The 15,902-nt window shown below is 42.6% G+C and overlaps 1 pseudogene; it reads right to left on the bottom strand.

The window, feature by feature from the left end:
• Positions 1–889: 889 nt before the first annotated feature.
• LOC147712072 (ribonucleoside-diphosphate reductase subunit M2-like) overlaps positions 890–15,902 on the bottom strand; it is an 82,861-nt pseudogene continuing 67,848 nt past the window's right edge.

Here is a 15,902-nt window from a genome sequence, read left to right as displayed (position 1 = left end):
GCCAAAGTACCTGCAGAACGTCGGAAAAAATTCTTGGACATGAGACCTGCTCTACGCAATTTAAATGCTAGATATGGGTTGTTTCACCCATGTCTATTCAAAGTAATTTATAACAACAAGACAACTACCTATGAAGATCCTGCACTACTACAACAGTTCCTGAATAGTTGCAGAGTGGATCCTATGGGCATACCTCGGCCATGATGGACTCATCCTTTTTTTCTCTTTTGTTGTTTGTTTCGTTTCTCATTTGTTCTCTGTTCCCTTTTGTATTTTGTACCTTGTATTAGATGCTATTTTGTATTTTTGCTTATTGGTATGTTTTTTGTATGTATCTGATTGATTGTCTCCTTTTTATTTTTTATTTATCAGGTTGCAGGTTCTGTGGTCCCTCACAACTTTTTCTTCATTTTTCCTGGAAGTTGTTTTCCTCCTTGCTGTCTCGTTTTGGAGTCTTCCTTTCAGCGTTCCACCTCCCTCATGTGGCTTCACCTCTCCATTCAGATTGTTTCCCTGTGGTATGCCTTTGGTTACAGTATTTCTTCATAAATTGTTTGTTTGTTTTCATTAATTGTTTGTTTGTTTTCTTCCTTCCTTTTCTGTCCTTTCTCCCCTTTCTCTGTTTACTTTACCTCATTTCCTTTTTCTCAGTTCTGTTCTCAATTCTCATTATCTACTTGCCTTTTCTTTCATTGTACTTACCTTTCTATTTTTCAACATTTCCCTTTTCTTTGCTTCCTCTTATTGTTCTTCCTCTATTTTCATATAGTTGCTTGCAATGGTACATTTACATTGTTACTGCTACTTATTCTATGCTTCTACATATATTTAGAGTTTTAGATTTCAATTAACATAGTTTCCTGGAATGTTAAAGGTTTGGGTTCTCCCATTAAACGTCAACGTGTTCTGTCTCATCTGGCTCACCTAAAAGCAGACATAGTGTTATTACAGGAAATCCATATCAAGGACGCTGAAATTTATAAACTGCGTCGTAATTGGGTAGGCCATGTTTTTGCATCTCCTGGCTCAGGGAAACGTAATGGTGTTGCACTTCTCTGTCATAAACGACTATCGAGCTCATAAATCAGGATAATGACTCTGATGGTAGGTGGGTTGCAGTATCTTTGTTAGTTAACAAAATTCCTTTAACTATTTTTAATTTGTATGCTCCCACCATATCTGACAAATTATTTTGGCCTCAAATTCTCTCTTCCCTTATGCATTATAATGATGATTATTTTATTTTAGGTGGTGACTGTAACATGATTATGGATCCTTTTCCAGACAGAAAATCCAATTCTCGTTTTTCACCCTCCCATGTCCACAATCAGTTTACCTCCACTATATCTCAAAGATCTCTTGTTGACTCTTGGAGGCTTTGCCATCCCACGTGACAAGAATATACATATTTTTCTCCTTTTCATTCTTCCCAATCGCGGATTGATTACCCTTTTATTTCCAAAGCCCTGACCCAACACATTCTTCATTCTGACATAAGTTCCTTTTTAATTTCTGATCATGCTCCTGTCTCCTTACTTTTAGATTTACTCCCCCCAATAAAGGTACCAAGAGATGGAGATTTAATAATTCTCTCCTTTTAGACACGACATTCACGACAGCTTTCCTTGATTTTGCATCCATGTTTTTTGCAGATAATGAATCGCCTCAGGCTTCACCTCAATTGCTATGGGACACTTTTAAAGCTGCCTCTAGAGACTTCATTGTTTCTTTTGTAGCCAAAAAGTGACGCCTAGCTGCTCAATCTTTGGCAAAACTGACTTCCCAAATTAAACAATTGGAATATGCGTATTATTTGACTAAGAATCAATCTGACTTGACTAACCTTATTAAAGCTAAACTTTCTTTCAATAAACTATCTACGGATTCTGCAAATTTATATCTCCTTAAAGCTAGCGCCAAATATTATTCCTCACAGAATAAAGCTGGCAATCTTCTTGCAAATTATCTCAAAGTTAAAAAGGAACGGATGAAAATAGATTCTATTATGTCTTCTTCTAACACTATACTTCATAAGGATGAAGATATTTTATCTGAATTCACTGATTTCTATCAACAACTGTATACCCCGGAATCCTCACCTTTATCAAGTGACATTGATTACTATTTGTCCTCCATTCCCTCTCCCTCATTACCAGATGTGGATTTTTCCTCTTTAGATAAGGATATTCTCTTAAAGACATTTTGGATGCCATTCACATGCTTAAAAAGGGTAAGGCTCCTGGCCCAGATGGTTTTACAATTATATTTTACTTACATTTCTCCACTCTAATAGTTCCCAAGCTCCATCAATTATTTTCATTTTTTATAGCTTCCAAGAAATCCGAGGGATCTTTCCAGGAAGCTTTGATTTGCCTTCTTCCCAAAGAAAACAAAGATCATACTTTAGGTAAAAATTATAGACCTATTTCTTTGATCAATCTTGATTATAAGATATTTGCGAAAATTCTCGCACTCCGTCTAGATACAATTTTACCTCACTTGATTGGCAAGATACAATATGGTTTCATTAAGGGTAGTCATCTTTCTGATAATACTCGTCTTTTCTTTAATGTTCTTAGTAAGTCCCATTCTTGTAATCATTCATTGGCCGCTGTTGCCTTAGATGCTGAAAAAGCATTTGACAGGGTTAATTGGCAATGTATTTTCTCAACTCTTACTTGGTTTGGATTTGGCCCAAAATGTCTTTCTTTTATATTGTTATTATATTCTTTTCCTAGATCCTTTATCTTTGCCAATGGTCTTGTATCTTCTTCATTCCCTTTGTTCCGAGGTGTCCGTCAATGTTGTCCTCTTTCTCCCCTCATCTTTATTCTAGCTTTGGAACCTTTTCTAACAATGAATAAAGATATTACTGGCTTCCAATATGGTGATAAACATTTGAAGCTTTCTGCTTATACAGATGATATTCTTTTATTTATTTCTAGCCCTCAGACATCTATTCCAGCCTTCCTTTCAGAGGTTTTGTCCTTTGCAACGGTATCGGGTTATAAACTTAGGGCTCCATTAGGATGACGGGCGGACTTAGTCCGCCCACCATCCTATCAAAATTCGGGGCCGCCCGCCATAAGGGCGGGGGTCCCGTGGGGGGTATTAGGATACGCCCGCCACAGTCAGGCGCATCCTGCATTGTTAACATTGTGGCAGGCGGTGCTCTCAGCACCGCCGGGCACAATGCTAAAAATGCATATTTGCATTTACATTAACAAAGCGGCAGGCTCTGCGCGGTGCCTGCCGCTTTGTTAATGTAAATGCAGGGGGGTACCACAGGTAACCCCCGTGTGCACCCCCCACCTGTCCTTTACTCCGGGGCCCCGCAGGGGGCCCCTGAAGTGAAGACCCCATGCCTTTTTGTGGTGGCATCGCCACGGAAAGACATCTGTTCTGGGCAATGCTAATATGGCTGGCTGTGTCTAATAGACACCGCCACCATATTAATCCTTTTCTGCCCCGGAACCGGGGTGGAAAAGCGGCGGACGGTCTTTCCGTCCGCCGCGGTACCCCCGCCATACTAATATGGCAGGGGGAATTTAGGTGTGGATGGTGGGCGGATTGCCCCCACCAGGCCGACGGGGGCTACCGCCAGCCTGGCCGGGGCAATCCGCCCGCCATCCTAATGGGCCCATTTGTGTTGATAAGTGTGAAATTCTTCCTCTTAATAAGTATTGTTTTCATGCTTATTTTTTGGCCTCTTCCTTTCATTGGAGTCCTTCTAAAATCAAATATTTAGGTCTATGGTTTACTCCCTCAATTAAAGACACAGTTGCACTTAATCTTAAAACTTTACAAACCACTCTTATTGACTCTACAACCAGATATCATCCTTTATTTTTATCCTGGTGGGGTAGATTGGACTCTATTAAAATGATGTTAGTTCCAATAATCTTATTTTTCCTTTCCAATCTTCTAGTCAATATTCCGAAATCCTGTTATAAAAATATCTACTCTACTTTATCTCGATTATTATGGCAACACAAGAAGCCTAGGATGTCTCTCTCCAAACTTAAATGTCCGAAACATCAGTGTGGGGTTAATTTTCTGGATTTTTCCTCTTATCACACTTAATTTTTTCTTACGCATTCTATCCCTTTGTTCTCAGATCACTTATCAAATACTAATTCTCAGCCGTTGTGGGTTAAAATTGAATCCTCTTTTTTCATCCTTTTACTTTTGAAGAATTTGTCTCTTTATCAAATATTCCACAAAAGATGTCTCTTCCTATCCTTAAAAATTCGAGAACATTTTTTCTTCCCCTGTTCTTAGATGATTTGGATGATCGTGCACGATTTCTACGCTCCCCTATATGGTATAAACCTCTTATTAAAATTCGCAATAGAACTCTTTTCTGAAAAGAATGGAGGGATCTTGGTCTCATGTGGATTCATCAACTTTCTCAAGATGGGGTTTGTGTTCCCTTTCCTTCCCTTCAATCTCGCTTTTCTCTTCCTCTATCTTTCTACATCAAATCTTCTCCTCTTACTATTCCTTTTTTATTATCTGCTTCCTCCGCATCCCAATTTTACAAAAAAATACAGGAAATCTCTGTCACTAGGGACAAATCTAAAATAGAACAAGATTGGGAAATTGATTTAGAGGAATCCTTTTCTATCTTAACCTGGCATAATATATGGACCAAAATAAGGAAGTCTTCTAGAGCAGCAAATACCATTCAAACTTTATTTTTTATTAATAATAGACTTTTGATCACTCCCACTAAACTGCATCCAATAGATCCTTCTATTCCCTCTACCTGTTGGTCCTGTTCAACTGCAGTATCAGATCTTAAACATATGCTTTTCACTTGTCCAGTGATTCATACCTTTTGGTCAAAAGTATAGCAGCAAATTAAGAACATTTTCTCCACTCAGTTCCCCTTTTCTCTTACTCAGATCTTTCTAGGTAGTCTTTCTGAAATATGGTCCTCCTTAAACACCAACACTTCCATTGTTGACCTCCTTCAAGCAGTGGCATTTCAACATATCACTAACAGTGATGGAGCAAGGATTCGCACGTAAAGCGCCTTGCTCACATTCAAGAACCTCGCCTAATGTATAATCATATTAATCCAGCTTGTTCGCCATTTATTAAGCGTTTCCCCACACACGCGGGTGTCGCTAGGATGCTTGCTTGTATGTCTTTCACATATTAACGAAGCTTGCACTAAAGAAACGGCTGCTTCGCTGAAATTCAGTCTGCGCATGCGTCGGTCATACCCATGTGATGTGACGCACTCGCATTCTGGAGGGAATCTATGGCACATGCGCACTGTTGCAAACATGGCCGCTTGACTTTCACCACGCTCTGTGCTTGCTACAGCTGCTTCAGCCTATCTGTCTTTTCGCACTAAACTGTAATGCTATAGTTATCATATAGTAAGGGATGTTTAGAATTTTATCATGGTATACAGTGTGATCATTTATATGTGATTTTAATTCGTTCTCGCTTACTTTTCATGTACCGCGTCTCTGGGGCTGGGAAATTCGGGAGCGGAGCCATACTTGAGGTTCTGCTGGGCTCCGACATGTGACCAGGGAGAAACTCTACTGCGCAGAAGCTGAAACAAGCCAGCTGGCTCCTGAAGCACAATGCGCCTGAGAAACTCTCTGGGAAGACCAAATCTCACCTTGGAAGAAGCAATTCTGTTGCTACCTATTATGAACTCTACTGTACTGCTGTATTCTTATGCATGGGAACGTGAACCCAAGGGGCGGGTAGGAAAATTTTAATATTTAGGATGGGAAAGTTGAATTCTAGGAGGTGGTAATGACCGCACCACCTCTCTTGACCAATCATAATGTGGGAAACTGTCACTTGCAACAATAGTGGGTGGTCTGAGGGACCCCAAAACAGTATAACTGACCCGGTTTTCCATGGAAAAATTGTCCGACTTGTCCGAGTAGCAGACCTGTCACTGACCCTACGAACTCTATAGGTGCTCAATCTGAGAGTGCTGCGGAGCACTCTGTCCATACTTTCCACAAACTCCTAAGGGGTGGAAATAATCCTAAGTGCTGGCGAAGCACTTTGCTGGGGAAATTCGAAAACCCAATCGGGGTTGCTGGCGGATTACTTGCAGGAGAGGGGTAACGCAGGCGTTGCTGTCCGAAGCCGTAGGTGTTGGTCGTACCCTGGGAGGCCCAGTCTTGACCCAAAACCTGAGGGGTATCCTGTCCTGAACTGTCCGTGGGCTGTACCTGCTCGCATTCTGGTATTCCAAATCCTTGAGGGTCCTTGTCCCCGTCTTTCCAAACTGACCCGTGGCCAGGGTTAGTCCTCACTCCTATTTAGGTAAATATAAACTGTGGGTTTGCGTATTCTCATAGTCTTCTCTCACTTAGACTCATATCTTTTTCTCTTTCTTAAGGGAATATTCTTGACTTTGATATTTGTTTCTGAAATGCCAAATCATATATGTTTTGCTTATTAGATTTGTTCCACATCTCTCCCTTCCTTTAGAACTTTGCTGAACTGTCGAATTTATTAGTATGCTCCAATTTTTCCCTTTCCTTTAGTATGATTGCGGTGAACTTAGCAAGAATAGTCTAAAGAACTTAGGTTAAGTACATGTTTTAGGTCCCATTCATATCTTATGTCCTAGTATAAAGATGCAGTGACTAGTTCTGTCCTAAAATTCCTACCTTTAGTCTTCCCATATACTCAAATGGTCCTAGCTTTGATTCATAGTTACCTAATGGTTTTGATCTTGATGATTGACGTATTATTCTGCATATCGCTTATTGCCTTGGCGTATTTTCTTTGAACTTCTATATAAAACTTTTAACATCATCAGGTGTCTGTGGTCATTTTACAGAAATTGTGGATAAGTATGTACTGATTTATAAAGGGTATTTTTCCTAGGGTCCCCTGTCTACTATTTCCCTGATAGCTCCAGATCTGTCATAAGTATTGTGCCTGTGGTAAGTCAGGTACATGGTAAGCAGAGGTGTGTAGCCAAACCTTAATTGCTCATAGAAGCGTGCAGGAGAAGGAAAAAGAGAAATTACACCCGGTTCACCCAAATGTCATTGTTGTATTAGAAATGCACGCCAGGGCCCAGTGCGTGTAAGAAATTGGAACCTTGGTGAATCGGGTGAACTGCGCGCTCTATCAGTAATTTTCTGGTAACCAGAGGATGGTTTGGACTAGTTAGATTAGGTAGACAGGATAACTGATAAATAAACCGTGAAAATAAAATGTGCTGCTGAAATTTCTATGCTGATGATTTTTTTTATTACATTGATTTAAAGATTTTGAAAAGTTTTAAGGATATATCTGTCTATGTATATGAATGTTGCATTGCTGCTATTAGTGTGTATGCTATATTAACAAAAGAATTGTTTGTAAGTGTTCAGTGTACTCCGAATCCCCGGGGAAGTATTTAGCTAACGGTGAGCAGAATCCGGTTAGCTGTTGAAGTCACTGGTTTGAGTCATTAGTGCAGGGTTAGGAATAACTGGAAGCACTAATTAGGACCTTTGTTTGCATCTGAGTAAATGATAGCTACGAGTCCTTTATAAAACTTTCATTGCGATATCACCTAGTAAGGGTCGCATACGGAAGGAGTAGTAGGGTCTCAGAGGCTTGAATGGTAAGTAAATTAGTCCGCTGGTGAAAGCCTGACTTAGTATATATCCCAGGAGAAGTGGATAAGTCAGGGGAATAACAGGTTCTATTTTACGTATGTGAAAGGTTAGGCGAAGAAGTCTACCTCGAGTGAATGAAAAGTAGACAGAAGTGGTTTACTAGCAGCGAAAGAAAATTCTTTTATCTCTTTAGAACACTCAGACATAGTGGCAAACGTTGCGTGTTGTTGACTAAAATTTGCATTCGCACTTTAGGGAGAGTAAAAAGTTTCCGTTACCTTGTGAAGGAGGGAGTCGGTCGGAAGACTGCTCTGACGTCTCTCCGTGCCGCGCTGGTATTGGTCAGGACAGCGGGTGTGTAGTGAAGCCGAATTTGGGAAGGAGGGGTGAGTGCCGAAGCGTGAGACTCTGTCTTGCGAAAAGGCCGCGCACCCATTGGTTAAGGATTTTTTTGTATTCTCTGAGTTGATTGGGTACTGCGAAATAAAAGTCGCGCTAGCATTGGAAGCACAAAGGTAAACAAAATTAATCAGGCCGAGTTAGAAGCGAGTCTGGAAAGTTGTATGTGGTATCCAGATTTTATACCGAATCCAAAGTTCTAGGATTTAATAAGGAGCAGATTGTACGAGGTAGACCGCACATGATGTATGGAATAAAAAGGAAAATGTCATTTACTGATAAAATAAAGAATTTTTTCAAAACTGACAAGCCCATTAGAACGAGGGAAGGCGTGCTCATTCCCCCGCCAAATACTCCTGCCTCTTTCATGATGTTTGATAAAGGGTACTATACCTGTGTATGGTTAGAAAACTGGGCAAAGTATACTGCAGATGACGGAGTTCTAGCATTCCCTGTTGAAGGTACATTTAATGGTCGGATTCTGTTTAACTTGAGGACCCGCATGAATGAATTACACCCTAGACCTAGGTTGACCCAGTACAAAGCTCTGGAAGAATGGGAGATTGAGGCTCTAGAAAGAGATAGACCCCGGATGGACAAGGGAGTAAGTAAATGGTATCCGAGGGTTCAAGCACAAACCAAAGAGCAGAAAATGAAACAGTGGAGGCAAAACATGATGACAGAAGGATTGTTTCCAATGATGGGGGTGTCAGAAGAGGGGAAAGGAAAAAGTAAAGAAAAGACCCATCATTTAATGCCCGTGGGGGACTCAGAGGATGAGCACCTAGAAGATTTGTTAATGAAAAATCCACCTCCCTATGTTGCAGAATCAGAACCTGTGCATTCTCCAAACCCATTTTCGAAATATCCCAGATGTCGGAGGGATAGTGATACAGATGGAACAGGTACAGACAGTAAAACCAGTAATGGGGATGGGTTTTGCAGACCAAAATCTACGGTCCCAAATTATCAGCCGTTCGGAGAAGGTCCACCTCGGTTGGTCACTCCAACTGCTCCAAGTATTTATCCTCCCTTGGTACCTCAGGTATTGCATGACAATTCCGCAGAAAAGGCTTTACGAGAAAAGGAAAAAGAAGCCCTGGCTAGACAGCGAGATGATTTAGTTCGAACCATTGCCCAGATACATCCCCATCCTGATTCCCTGACTATTCCAGTAACTATTGGTCCTGCTATTCCACTGTATAGGGATGACCTGGCTAGTCCTCGTCCTCCTGTTATCACCCCAATTATGCCAACTCCTAGCATTCCACTCCCGAGAAAAGAGATGCTCATAGATGATGATCAAGAAAGTGAATGTGAATCAGTGGTTCTGATGGATATGCCCATCAGGGAAAACAGAACTAGCATGTCAGGATCCAGAAGTCAGAATAAGGCAAAAGAGGTTCTGATTGGGAGTACGTCGGGGGTTAGGAGTGCCATAGTAGTGTCCCCCGAAGAATTAGACAGATGGACCAAAGAGCTGGAAAAGGAGACCACTCCCCAACCCAAAGCATTAGAAATATATAAATTGAGAATAGAAATAGAAGAGATGATGGCTGGAAATGTGGGAGTGGAACGCCTGAACTCTTTCAGTGAAGAAGAGTTACTGTTCATCAGTAAAAACCTTACCCGAAACGCTAGGTTGCTCCATGAAAGGTTATTGGACACTGCCACAGAAATGGGGATAGATATCAGTCGCTCCAAAATTCTTCAGAAACCCTATAGAGTAGATTTTTCTGACAAAGACTTGGAAAGCTTAAATGTAATGGGAAAACAGATCCAAATAAAAGAATTACTGAAACTCTTACAGAAATGGGGGGATGTAGGAAAGTGGAGAACCCGGTGGGCAAAGAAAAAGGAAGACAGTAGAGCGAAATCACAAGCTTCAGAATATGTACTGAAAAATTGTGTCCCATGAGAGAGGTCCCGGGGGGAAGATATGTCCATGTCCCTTGGTCCCGACAGGATATTGTGTCATTTACTAATGACTTCCCGAAATTACGGGAGAAACCAGTCGACTGGTACAGACAGGTCGAGCGATTCGTAAAAGTTCAGAAATGTCTTTTGAAAGACCTGGATAGGTTTTTCGACATTGTGGTTCCTGTAGATTTGTGGACCGACTGTAAAATTGAAATTGATTGGCCCAGTGAGGAATATGCAAGAGACGACAAAACAGGAGCTCCCTCACCTGAAGTAATGAGGAAGTATGAACAAGTCATACACTACCTCAAGAAAAAGGTGCCCGCAAAGGAAACAGATTGGACCAAAATAGATAGAACCACCCAAGAACGCGATGAAACTGTCCATTCCTTTTATGAAAGGTTACTGCAAGTATTCAAAACTTACAGTGGTATCGATAATGTAGACATGAAAGACATGACCCATTTCAGTTACAGATTTGTGCTAGGATTAAGGCCTGAAATATCACAATGGATTCGAGATAATAAAATCAGTTGGCAGGGAAAACCTATAGATGATGTCTTGAAATACGCAAAGTATTGCGAAGATGAAATTGAAAATAAAAAGAAGGCTCTCAAGGAAAAGGTAATGTGGGCACAGGTGAAATTGGCTGAACAGCAGGAAAAACAGTTAAGTAAATTAAATTCCAATAATAATGCTCAGAATGCCGCTGCTGGGGGAGGAGGAAAGCCCCGAGCTAAAATGAGTCGGGAAGAGGCTATGAAGAAGTTTCCGTGCCATGGGTGCGGCCAGATAGGGCATTGGAGAGACGAGTGTCCACACCTGCAGGCCGGTAATGCCCCTGTAAATGGTTTAAATCCACAGGTGCAGAAAGAGGGGACAAGAAAGAACCAGCAACAGGTAAAATTACCTCCAGTACCTCGCGCTCCTAGACAAAATTTTAAGAATCAGGGTCAGCAGAATGAGAGGGCGGAAGTATGGGAAGTCGAGAATGAAAGAGATGCAGTCATTCCACAGTATTTGTTAAATGATACCTTCCTCTGTGAAGATCAATATTGACGGGGCCTGAGAGGGGAGGACGAGGAGTGCGTGCTTGGCGCCTCCTTACCGGTAGACCAGACTGGACCATACATTGAAGGAAAGGTTGAAGGAAAAGACGTCACCTTTCTGTTGGACACTGGTGCTACCAGATCCACCGTAAGAACAGTGGATGTTCCTAACCTACCCCTCTCGGGAGAAGCGATCCAAGTAGTGGGTGTCTCCAATCAAATAATAAGTACTCCAGTAACTGAACCAATGGAAATTTCCATAGGAAATTTCAAAGAGATGCACAGATTTGTGGTCTGTGATTCCAGTCCTGTGAACCTGTTAGGACGTGATTTGTTGTGTAAGATGAACTGCACCATTTATTGCACACCAAAAGGCGTCGAAATTCAGACCCCCGATGAAGATGGTCTGTACAAACTGATGTTGGTCAGACAAGATTCTGATATTAAACCTTTAACAGTTGAGGATTTACCTGAAGAGCTCCAGTTAAGAGTAGTACCAGAAGTGGGGGATTTCACAGGAAAGGATGTAGGTTTAATGGCAAATGTGGACCCAGTTAAAATAACAATAAAAACGAATGCTGTATACCCCAAAACGAGACAGTACAAAAAGAGTGCAGAAGTGAAAGCAGGAGTAGCGACTGAGATTACCAGGCTGCTCGAAGCAGAAATAATAGAGGAAGTGATGAGCAGTCCCTGTAATTCACCTATCATTGGGATCAAAAAGCCTAGTGGAAAGTACCGGGTGGTGCAAGATTTGCGCAAGGTAAACCAAATTGTTGTGCCTTGCTGTCCGGTTGTGCCCAACCCTGCAGTGATACTATATCAGATTCCCTGGAATGCAGAATGGTTCACTGTCATCGACCTGTGCCATGCATTCTTTTCCATCCCATTGCATCCAGAAAGTAAGTTCCTTTTTAGTTTTGAATTTGACAGTCATATCTATGTCTGGAATCGTGTCCCCCAGGGGTACACCGAAAGTCCATCGATTTTCAACCAGATACTAAAGAAGTGCCTTGAAACCCTAGTGCTGCCGAGAGAGTCTGTTTTGGTGCAGTACATAGATGACCTATTAGTGGCATCTAAAACACAGACGGACTGTGTCACCGACACAATTGCCTTGCTGAATCACCTAGGAAAAGGAGGACATAAAGTGTCGCCTGACAAGTTACAGTTTTGTAAGAACTCAGTGAAGTATCTGGGGCACCAGATAGAAAAAGGAATCAGGAAAGTTACTACAGAAAGAATCAAAATAATTAAAGCCATGGAACTGCCCAGAACTCAGAAAGAGGTGAGAATGTTCCTAGGAGTTGTGGGTTATTGCAGACAATGGATTGTAGGATTTGCAGCTCTAGCAAAACCCCTGATAAAAATGACCAAGAAAGGAGTAGAAGACCCCGTCAGTTGGGACAGTGAAAGCATGAACGCTTGGGTAACTTTGAGAAACTGTCTATGTACCGCTCCTGCATTGGGTATGCCTGATTACACTAAGTCCTTTGAGCTATTCTGTGACACGAGAGAGAATTGTGCTCTTTCAGTCCTGACCCAAGAGCACGGATTGGTCAGACGTCCGGTGGCCTATTTTTCGGCCACCCTAGATCCAGTGGCTGCTGGATTACCCGGATGCCTGAAAGCAGTGGCTGCTACTTGCGTCAGTCTGGAACAGAGTCAGAACATTGTCATGGGACATCACGTCACTGTATATGTTCCTCATTCTGTTGTCATCCTACTGACTAGAACTAAGACCCAGTACCTCACACCTAGTCAGCTGACTAAGTATGAGAGAATTTTGATTGGTGCTGAAAATGTAACCATTTCCCGGTGCAATGTCCTAAACCCTGCGACCCTGTTACCTGTTCCTCTGGATGTAGAAATTGAAGAGGGAGGGGAACATAATTGCATCGATTTAACTGAGTTCAGTACTAAGCCCCGTCCTGATATCCGTGAGATAGCATTACTTGATGGAGATCTTACCGTCTTTGTAGATGGCTCATGTTTAAGACATGAAAGTGGAAGACTGTGTGCTGCATATGCTGTGGTCACATTGACGGAAACCATAGAAGCATCTTACCTATGCGAAGTGAAATCTGCACAGGTGGCAGAGCTCATTGCGCTAACAAGAGCATGTAAGAGGGGTAAGAACAAAAGAATAACTGTTTACACCGACAGCCAGTACTGTTACGGGGTTGTTCATGACTTCGGCCAATTGTGGTTGCAAAGAGAATTCATGACTTCCTCAGGCACCCCTATCAGAAATGGAAAAGTGGTGCATAACTTACTGGAAACTATCCAATTGCCCAAAGAATTGGCTGTGGTCAAGTGCGCGGCTCACAAATCTGGAAATGATGATGTGACTGCCGGTAATAGGTACGCTGACCAAATTGCCCAATTTTGCGCCCGATACCAAATGTCCCTCCAAATTGCGTTGTGGGGTGGAACCAGCTGCCAACTTATGTTGTTTGAGAATGTGTCAACGTGGGAAGAATTAAAGGATTTGCAACAGACAACAGACAGGCAAGAAAAAGGCAGGTGGGCAGCAGATGGATGCAAATTGAGAGATGATGGTGTGGTGGTAAACTCGACTGGGGTGCCTGTACTGCCTGATAGTTTGATAGACCCCATGATCAGAATGATACATGAACCAACACATATGGGAAGGGACGCAATGTGTCGGGTGTTTGACAAGGTGTTCTGTAATTCAAAGTTCAGGAACCAGGCGGAAAGGCTTTGCCAGAGGTGCCTAGTGTGTCAGCAATTCAATGCGGGAAAAAGGACTGTAGTAGAACAGAGTACTATTGGAAAGGCAGTAGGTCCCTTTGTCAGAATGCAGGCAGACTTTATAACAATGCCTAGGTGTCAAGGGTATAGGAACATCTTAGTCATAGTTTGCCTATTCTCCCGGTGGGTGGAGGCCTATCCCGCAAAGAAAAATGATGCCCTAACTACAGCAAAATTATTGCTCAGGGAGTTGATACCTAGGTACGGAATTCCTGAGACAATCGAAACGGACCAAGGTGGGCATTTTGCCAACGATGTCCTAGAGGAACTCTGTAAAGCATTCAAAATGAAGCAAAGACTGCATTGTGCCTACCGTCCCGAGGCTTCTGGGTAGTGGAGCAAATAAATGGCACCCTGAAATCCAGATTGGCTAAAATGTGTGATTCCACAAAGATGAACTGGATAGAGGCTTTACCCCTTGTGCTGATGAGTCTGAGAAGTATCCCGAACCGAAAAACTGGCCTGAGCCCCCATGAAGTGTTAATGGGAAGAGTGATGCGGCAGGCATGGGTACCCGGACACAAACTGCTAAGCATTTCTGATGATATGGTATTAGAATACTGCAAGCAGCTGGGTGACCAAGTGCGTTCTCTCTCTCAGCAGATTGGAGAGACAGCTGATGAATGGCCAAAGACTCCAGCACATAAACTGCAGCCAGGAGATTGGGTGGCGTTAAAGAAACACACCCGGAGCAGTTGCCTGAAACCGAGGTGGGGAAAGCCAAGACAAGTGATCCTCGTCACTACAACTGCTGTAAAGTGTGCTGGCGTACCGAAGTGGATCCACGCCAGTCACACGAAGCGGGTAACTGGAGAAAACGCGACTGGAGCTGAAGGCAGTGCAGCTGAGGAGGCTTCCGAGGAGGAGAGTCCGGAGCTAGCTGACATCGAACTGCCGAGCACAAGTCGAGACGTTGAGTGGTTCCCCGCCGACGACCAGGTTCATGATCCAATACGAACTAGGAAATATTCTTACTTAGACAGTGAGTGGGATAGCCCAGGTGAGCTAGAAATAGAAGAAGGAGAAGGTCAGGTCAACGAGAATCACATCACACCTGATCAGGAAATAGGCCAAGTAGGGTCAGATCAAAACATCGAGACTCCTCCTGAAACTCCGGAGTCTGGAGAGGGACAGATAATAATTAGAGCTGACGTTCATGCAGAAGAAAACGAAGAAATCGAAGAGCATGAACAGGAACAGATAGAAATAGACCAACGTGTTCAGGAAACCGAAATAAAATCAACCGGAAATCAAAAGCAAGTACGATTTGAACCTGAACAGGATCAGATTAGGGACCAGGCAGAAGAAATAGATGAAAGACCTGGAACTAGTCAGACAGGTAGGGAAACAGAAGTGCCACAACAAAAAGTAAAAAGAGTGCACGAGGAAAGCCAAGTTTCCTCAACTACTGGGAGGCACGGAGGCAGAAGTGCACCCCGATACGTCAAAAGACTGAGGCTCAGACTAAAGACAGTTGAAGAAAAACTGAAAGACCGAAAAAGGGCTGAAAGTGAAAGAAAGGCAGCCCGAGGCAAGTCGCTAAGAAAGAGCGATAGAGTAAAGAAGCAGAACCGACTGTATCGGAGCCCTGAATGGACTTACTTTGTGTTGGAGGAAATTGATGAGCCCCACCACAGTGGCAAAAGTGACGAAGAGTCCATCACTGATCGGAGTTCTGACGAAGACTCTCCTTGAGAGAGCCTCGAAGTGAGCCTCTGGTACAAAGAAACGAAGAAGAGTAGCAAAAGCCACCTGTAAGCTAAAATGTCTGATTCGAATGTCTCTGGAAGGTCCAGATTTGGGTGTTGCAAAACCTGTTGTAAAATATGCTTATGTAGTATAGCTATGCTGATAGTGATGTGGATAGGACTAACAGTTTTCTTACCTTTTATGATAAGTAAAAATCCTAACTTGTCCCCTACTGAACCAGAAGCAGTAGACGTAGGGGCCGTACAGACTGCAGAGACACCACGAAGCTTAGAAAGACGTGACAAACAAGTGAGTCTGACACACACACGACCTCATTTAGAAGCATCAGATGAGGATGGACTACACTTTCACAAAATGAGAAACAGGACGCATTTAAATGTTTTTGCTAACTTGTTAGTGCATTACGTAGAAGCTATGGAAATAGAGGACTGTTATGTCTGCATGAAGC

The sequence above is a fragment of the Lissotriton vulgaris genome, chromosome 5, assembly GCF_964263255.1.
Source record: "Lissotriton vulgaris chromosome 5, aLisVul1.2, whole genome shotgun sequence".
Classification (NCBI taxonomy): domain Eukaryota; kingdom Metazoa; phylum Chordata; class Amphibia; order Caudata; family Salamandridae; genus Lissotriton; species Lissotriton vulgaris.
Note: the sequence above shows the minus strand (reverse complement) of the source record. Positions and strands in the feature narration are given on the sequence as shown.